The following is an 8,236-nucleotide window of genomic DNA, read 5'->3' as shown; positions in this document are numbered from 1 at the left end:
CTAGAAGCCACATCTCTGGGTTTTCATTCCTAGACTCTTTCCCCACATATCTTAAGTGGGGATGATATGGGCAATGGGTTTCTCCTTCCTAGTGAAGCTAAATGTTGAATACAGCTTCCATAAGCCTGAGAAATAGAGCCAGGATGGCTGCAGGACTTAGCCCGGAGAGCCCGTGGCATGTTATGGAAATACAAAGCTTTTAACCGAGACTGCCACAATTTTGTCTCAGGTGACACCAATACCTATTATGGCTTTGAGTACATGCCTTGCAGCTTTATCCTGCTTTCTGCACTTGTAAAATAAGACAGAGAACCTACTGCTCTTACAAAGATGTTGGATGACCAAATTAATGATTAATTATGAGTACACAGAATTTCATGGAGATTACTCTTCAGTTAACATTATTACTCTCAAAAAACCTGTTGTTATAATTATGTGTCCAACAAGTAGGACTAAATATTGAAAGTTTTTTTTTAACTTAAAAGATAACAAATATAATCTGAAGAAAACAAATGTAGTAAAAGCTCATAAAGCATTGTGCAGTTATGCTTTACATGCACAAATCTCCAATACCAGATGCCCAGTGAGACAGCTGCTGACAGGCTTTCAGTTCTCCACAGCACGGCCAACAAATACAGACTGCTGGCACCCTCCCCAACCAGCTATGAAGACACCAGAAGAGAAAAAAAGAAGCTTGTGTATTTAAGGGGGGGGGGGGTACTCAAAAATTAAAGTGTGTGTGAAGTTTCTGGGGAGACAGAAGATTGGTAGTTGAGTTTGGGCAGTGGCCTAACAAGGGGCAAGCCAGGACTCACTTAGGAAATATCTGATTTACCACTCTGAGTCCCAGTATGGCCCCAGCATATCATTTTTGGGCTTGTTTTAACACAAGGCTTAATATAAGAGTGCAGTTGTTTCTATCTCCCCAGTTAGCGTACCAGAGCCGGCCCGGGGTGGGGAATGCCCTACAGTAGGGAGCATGGGGAAATTCTCTGGGAAAGAGTACAAGGGATGATTAAACATAAATATCAACACCAGAGCCTCCACATCTTCCTAAACTCACAAAGAGGAAAAATCTAGGACCTAAGGCTTGCTCCTCCATACTAGTCAAGACAGCTGGTGGTCCCAAGGGTATTAAAGACAAGCTCATAGAGAAAAGTGAGGTATCTGAAGACAATATACACCATTAAAAAAAAGACAACAAATGGACCAACCAATAGCAAAAGATAGAATACACACCAAAAGGAAAACAGTTCTTAAATCTACTTGGACTTTATTTTCTTATAACAATGAGCTGATTTTTTTTTTGAAGCTTTACTAAATGATCTATTCATTCTTCCACTGGTTTGTGATGATATGTCTGTCATATACCAAGTTCAGACATATACGTGGATTAAAAAAACATTGTGAATGGCAATAGTACTAAGTTAACAGAGAAAATGTAGTAGAACATATATTTACGTAAGATTGGACAGGTATTTACCTTATAGTGAGAAAGGCTTTGTTAAACAAAACTCAAAATACATAAACCATGAGGGGAAAGCTAAACAGAAAAAGATTCCTGTACCTCAAATGTCACTCTGTGCAGAGCCAATAATAAGGAAAGCCTGGAAGAAGATATTAATAAGGAATTACTGTTTAGATGTATGAAGAATTTCTATAAATCATCTAGAAAAGATAATAAACCCAATACAATATAGACAAAGGATAAGACTAGGCAACTCAGAGGGGATCCAAAGACTAATAATAGATGCTCATAACCAGTAGTTATCAGTGAGTATCACTTTGCAAAACAAAACCTGATAAGTAGGAAAAACCAAATGTTGCAAATAGAAATATCCATGTACTGCTGGTGGCTTTCTGGAGAGCATCCGGACAAAACTTAGTGAAATTAAACATACACATAGACCATGGCCCCCAGTCATGCCATCCTTGAGTGGACACCCCAGAGTAACCCTCTCACAGACATTTATGAGGATGGCCACATTATTTGTGGCAGCAGGAAGTTGGAGGCAACCTAGATGCCCATGACCAGAGCATAGATACATGAAACGTGGTATAAGCCCACAGTGAAATACTCTGTCTGCAACAGCCAGAAATCGTCAACTAGTTTTGCATAGAATAACATGGGAGTAATAAGTAAAAAGAGAGGGACTTAATCAATGTTATTTATATGAATTAAATATACATAATAAAAGATTTTTTAAGCTACACAGCTTATATAAATTAATGTGGAAGTTGAATTGGGAGGACATACACTAAATACACTGGAGAGAGTGTATTTAGGGAGGAGGAAGGGGGACTGGAGTTAGAAAGGAAAGCAATTAAAATTAAATGCAACAGAAGAGGCACCTTTCCTGAATAACAGTACTACACTATTCACCTGTGCACATATTGCCTCATTGGTCCAGTAAAAACATGCAGAGTACCTTCCTGTGCCTTGTAAGAACGCTAGGATCCCATAGGTGGATGGCAGAAAGTTACCTGCCCACAAGGTACCTCACATTTGTGAACTGAGGAACAGAAGCACCAGTTGTTTGTAAATGTACTCTGGGCTTCTATGATTCTAAGAGAAATGAAGACGATGGTGATTACAACCAGGACGACATATCAGAAGTGACATATCCTAAGATTAATCACTCCCAAACCTCACCAGCATATATACTTAAATGAATTTAGGCAAACTGGATTTTGAAGCTTGGTAGATGTCCTCTGGAAACAGACTCATGGGAACATGGAAATTCCCTGCAGGAGGACCTCTAGTTATCTGGTGCCCAGCAGCATTTCTCAAGCCCTGCTCTGTCCCCCACATGCACACGGCACTCAGACAGCAGCAGATGTAGAAGACATAAAATACCACATGATCAGTTCATTCTCCCCAGTGTTATCCCTCATTAGATTTCTCCCCTGGAGCCAAAATACAGCCCAGGCCACTAGTGCTGGGCTGGGTTCTGTTTCCTAGGAGTAGATCCGTCTCTAACCCAGGTGGCCAAAGGCAAAAGATGAATTCCTTCTAAAAAGGAAAAGGGCTAGTCGGTTTAAAAGGAGTGCTCCACTCAACCCCTTGCCACGTGGGGTCCTACCTTCAAAGCTACTCAGGAGTAATGAGTTTTGATGACATCTTATCATGCAATCTGCATTTTCAGGACAAAGTGACAGCTTTGCAATGTCAGAAAGTGGCTCGGCCTGGAGTATGTGTGCCTGCTGGTACTAGAGGGGGTGGGGGGGTGGGGAATAGAGAGAAGTTAGAATGTCCTTGGGAGACAGCACCTAATCTCAAGTTTGGGGCTGAGATATCTCAGCCTTAAAGATCCTTCTCAGAACTTGAATTTTTCAGGAAAGGGGCTAATTTCCTTAAAGACTATGCCATTTGCTATTTTCACCTTTCATAGACATGAAATATCCTGGTTCCCTCATCTGTCCCACGCTCCTTCCTTCCTCCTTCTCACACATTTTCTGCTGCTTCTAGATAGGGGATACAATAAAAAACAAAAACAAAAACAAAAACAGACCAATGGATACTGGTTGAGGCTGCAGGTGGGCAAGGATGTCCAGAAGAAAACATGGACATTTTCTCAGGGTCAGTACCCAGGCACTTAAAACCTTCAAAGATTCTGAAACATCACAATACCTTCCAGTGTTGGCAAGGGTATGGGGAAGAGAGCCCTGTCACAGCAAATGGCAATGCATTTCAAGCATTTTATATATGTCCACAACCTCTGGACCAGTAATTGCTCTTATGGGAAATTATAGACAGGGAATTATCAGAAATATGGGGAAAGACTGACATTTAGGAATACTTAATGCAACATTTTGTGCATGACCCACATGCCATCTGAAGCCTCCCTGTCTTCTGAAAATTAAATAAAATCATCCCAAGACTCTATCTCGTAGCCTGTGGAAATTCCAGCGTCTTCCTCAAGATTTCTGATGATTCTCTGTGCATAATCTTCAAGTTCATGTAATGAGTGAACCCTAAATCTTCCCAGCATTAATCTAAATTCACAGCTTTATACGAACTGAGATCAGGGAATACATTCCCTTTCCTTGACATTCTCTCCAAAACAAACAGGTGGAATTTATATATGCTCAGTCTGCAGAGACGAATCAGGAAAATGGAGGGAACATATACCACAGGAATATAAAGATGTTAAGTTTTAAAACTAAAAAAAAAATGTTTTTTAATTCTCAAAAACTTTCTTCAGTGTCCCAATTCCCCTGTAACGTCACTCAACTTGCTGTCCTTTTGTTTGTTTGTTTGTTTTAATCTCTTTTCTCTCTCTCTCTCTCACTTCTCTGTTTACTCCAACCCCATATTTTACCTAACACCATAAACAGAGCAATGTAGTGCTCTCCTCTTTGCTATCTACAGATAGATCATGCCCTCATGGCCACACCAAAAAGCCTAAAGAGATATTTTTCTAAAGATGGTTAAGAACGATTTCCTTCCTAATAAGGACATGCAGACACTCTTTGTCAGCTGATGTTATCATGCTTCATGTGAAGTCTGGAACTGTGGCAATCATTTTGTAACCATGGGGAAAAAATGCAAGAGCCAAGAATGGAAGAGTACAAAGGGCTTGGGAGCTAAAAAATGTAACCCTAGAAGGAATTACTGCCATAATTCTTTTCATAAGAAATAATAAGCATTTCTGTGTTTATCATTATTTAAAACATTTTTAGACAAATGCATCAACTCAACTCTGACACGATGATCCCATAGGTTAAGGACTCAGTCCCACAGGACTGACTCCCCCCTTCAGACACCTGTTCAAGCCCTGGTTATCCTCTTGCTTCTGGCCACCTGGCTGTGGTGAGAAGTTACAGTGACCCCTCTTTAGGTTTGACTGATTTGCTAGAGTGGCTCATGGAAATGACAAAAACATTTCAACCTGGAAGCTCTCCAAATTTCTATTGGGATTTTATGGAGGATTCCTCATGTAGGTATGATTAATTATTAACTCTATTTCAAGCCCCTCTCCCTTCTCTGGACAAAGGCAGGGAGGGCTGAAAAGTCCAAGCTTTTAATCATGGCTTGGTTTTTTTCTGGTGAGCAGCCCCCATCCAGGAGCCCACTAAGAGTCACCTCATTAGAACAAAAGACACTGCTATCATGCCAGAAATCCCAAGGAATTTAGAAACTCTGTGTCAGGATCCAAGATCAAAGACCAAATATTAACACAAGAGATGCCCCTAGTGCTGTTATTACTTAAGAAGTTACCAGGGTTGGGGGAGTTCTGTCCCAGGAACTGGAGCAGAGACCAATACATGTATTTTTTATTATCTCACAAGCATACCTTTACTTGCAGCCAAAGGCTTCTTAATAGATGCATTATACATCACACTCTTAATATTGATAAGCCTCAGGGTTCCCATCTTTACTAAGGGAATAACAATAGTAATTTATTATATTCAGTTCTTATAGAGATATATTGATCTGATGTCTCCATATAGTAAATAACCTCTACATGTTGTACTTGTTATTCTTCCATTAATTAATTCATTCCCTGAATATTCTGTCCTAGATAGCATAATGACTACTAGAGGTTCTGAAATGCAAAAGGAAGATGCTTAAGATTTTTATCGTTTAGCACCTTTAATAACCTGGCTTTCCCAGCTTCTGTTTTTGACAAATCCCACCAAAAAACCTTTGCTATGAATCCACTATATTCACATGTTATTCACCTACGATACTGGACTCTTTCTTCATTCTTGTATGTTTGCTGCTCTTTCTGCCCTGCTCCTTCCTCCCACTCAGCAGGACCGAAGGAACTCAACCTTCGTTTCCTTACACACCTGCAGAATATACTGTTTATTTTGGTTTCCTCTGTGATCCATAAAATGTGTATATGCTTCCATCAGCACATTTTATGAATACAGATGGGAATTTGATGGTATTAAGGCAAGGGTCCAAAAAAGAAAAAAAAATGAATCTTACTAATCAGGGCTTCTGTCCAATGGTAACCCAGGCAGAGAGAGTCTGAAGGAACTGTAGCCATATGGGTAACAAAGTACTATTCTGCTGTTAGCTCAGAGAGTGTCCCAGGGCTGAATTCAGAGTTCGCTGTCCAGCGCTGAGCTCTCCTCAAAAGTGGGTTAGAGACGTGGGTTTGGTTCAAGCCTCCTAGTTCCTCCCTCCCACTTTTGTGAAGTCTAAACTTGGGCCTCCTAGCATCATCTTAGCAGCCATATAAAGACCAGACTAAGGAGAAAAAGGGATGGTTGGGCACCAAAGAAGTTGCCACTTCAGTTTGCAACTTCTATCGAATATGGCAGAATATAGTGAGAGCGATACAAGCTAGATCTTTCTTAAGGACAGGATCTATCCTGGTCTGGCAGCAGGATTAGGTGCCTGGAAAAATGATCAGCCATTTTAGCAACTTTTCCTTTCTCGGGATATTTCTGATGAAGGGAAAGGAGACTAAAGCTTCCTTTCCCAGTAGTATGTGTATGACTGCCTTTATAGATGTATGTGTTTGCTACTTGTAGTAAACTGTGTTCCTATTCAACAATATTTACTGCCTTCCCTATACCTTCCTGCTTTACTGCCTGTGGCTCTCTTTGGCCAGTGAAGTGTGTGCTTCTAACCAGATGACAATACTCGTGGTTGGAAGCTTCAAGGGTAACACTTGCTTCACCAAACTCTATTTTCCCACTATCAAGGTAACCAGCAATGATCTAGAAAGTAGCTGCTCCATCATCCTGGGCCCTGGGGTGAGGAAGGGAAGGACACAGAGCAGAGCTTCAGCCACCCATCAGCAGGTAAGTGGTGTGAGTGAGCAGTACAACAGGTGTTCTCAAAGTGACTAAGAAGTTCCAGATGTCTATTACAGCAGCACAACCTGGCCAGTGCTGGTGGCCCCGGGAGTCCCTCCAGGATTGAAAATATCACCTTGTCATCAGCCTAAAACAAAGCTCAGAACATATGCATGCTCAGTGGACTTGCTGAACAAACTGATGAATGTTTTTAATCAAAACTATCATTTTCTTCAGTGAGAGGCAATATAGCACAGCAAAGGAGATTAGACTTCAGAGTCTCAGAGACTCACTTTAAATCCCATTTTTGCCACATACCCGTTGTGAACCGTTAGGCAGCCCAACTTTCTAAGTCTTAATCTCCTCTTTTAAGAAGAAATTTGTTTGAAATGCCTTCCTTCAAGGGCTTCCTGTGAGTGTTAAATGAGATAACATCTATAAAGAACCTGGTATGTTGTCAGGACATCATAGATGCCTAATACCTTAAGTTTATTGTAAAAGTTATTGGCCAATTGGCCATTTTGGTTTTGTTGTTTTATTCAAAAATGGTACACTCAGTAGCAGTGGAGGTAACAATACATTACAGATACCTCTGCAAGATAATCAACAGTACTGAATAATTGACTGGTTGGGCAGGAATGAGAAAAAATAAGGAAGAGGAAAAATAGAGGTTAATTACCAGATTTGTGAAGGAGATGGGTGGGCACTGCTATCTGATCTAGATAGAGCAGACAGAACAGGTCCTATGTGACCGGGCTCGGTTGGCAGGACAGGTGTATGGGTTATAAATTCAATTTTAGGTTTCATGGGTTCCAGAGGGCTATGAGTCATCCACATAGAGTTGTTAAGTTGGTAACTAAATCCACAGGTCTGAAACTTAGGAAACATATAGGACTACACATATGTTTGTTAATTAAATGAATAGTTACATGCAGGTCAAGAGAGGTAAGTTACCACTAAATAACTTCTGCGGTAAGCATAATTCATATTTCATGTGTACATTTTTGCATAACCAATTGTCCATGGATAAAGGGATTAGCCTACTTTGCACCTGATTTGCATATGTCCTATTCTGAAGGGAAGAATTTTTTATTATTGTGAAATTTCAGGTTTACATTGAAGGAGACCCATGGCCATTTAACCAAATACAAAGATAGTTACTAAAGATAAACTATTTGGGGAAGTATGAAAGAACTAGCCTCATGAAGCAAAAATTTTCAGATGCTAATCCTTTGGTAGTGATGTTTGTGAGTTTTCAGAAGCATCTTAATCAGTACTAGTTATTAACCACAGATGGAGATGGTAGTTAGAAGATAAAGTGACTTTCCCCAAATCATTAATTCAACAACTATCTTGTTTTATTTTGTTTTGTCAACTCTAAGAAAGGCACTGCCCTGGTCCTATTGTGAGATGATAAATTAAAACCAGAGGTAGTTCTTCACTTTCATGGCTTCAAATGGGCTGATGATAAGGAGGATTA

The sequence above is a fragment of the Prionailurus bengalensis genome, chromosome A3 (genome assembly GCF_016509475.1).
Source record: "Prionailurus bengalensis isolate Pbe53 chromosome A3, Fcat_Pben_1.1_paternal_pri, whole genome shotgun sequence".
In the NCBI taxonomy this organism is placed as follows: Eukaryota; Metazoa; Chordata; class Mammalia; order Carnivora; family Felidae; genus Prionailurus; species Prionailurus bengalensis.
The sequence above is the reverse complement of the archived record's forward strand: the minus strand, read 5'-3'. Positions refer to the sequence as shown.